The following is a 289-nucleotide window of genomic DNA, read 5'->3' as shown; positions in this document are numbered from 1 at the left end:
CAGAGACCCGAGGACCGTGGTGGTGCGTGACACACCTTTCTAAATAACCAGTCAGCCGCTCACAGGAGAAATTAAGATGGTTCATTTGTGTTGCTTCAAACAGATGAGCTGAGAGTAGCAAGTTCCGTGTGGCAGTTTCCTGCTCTATAGGAGGCCATCCCTTGTGTGAGTTGGGCTGGTCTGATGGAAGGGGCTGCCTGGAGGGCAGTGAGTTTCCCGTCACTGCAGGTACAAGTAAAGCACAGAATGCAGAAGGAAGGGTCTATTTCCCCAGCAACTGGGGGGTGGG

Source organism: Hipposideros armiger, unplaced genomic scaffold, assembly GCF_001890085.2.
Source record: "Hipposideros armiger isolate ML-2016 unplaced genomic scaffold, ASM189008v1 scaffold_77, whole genome shotgun sequence".
Classification (NCBI taxonomy): Eukaryota; Metazoa; Chordata; class Mammalia; order Chiroptera; family Hipposideridae; genus Hipposideros; species Hipposideros armiger.
Note: the sequence above shows the minus strand (reverse complement) of the source record.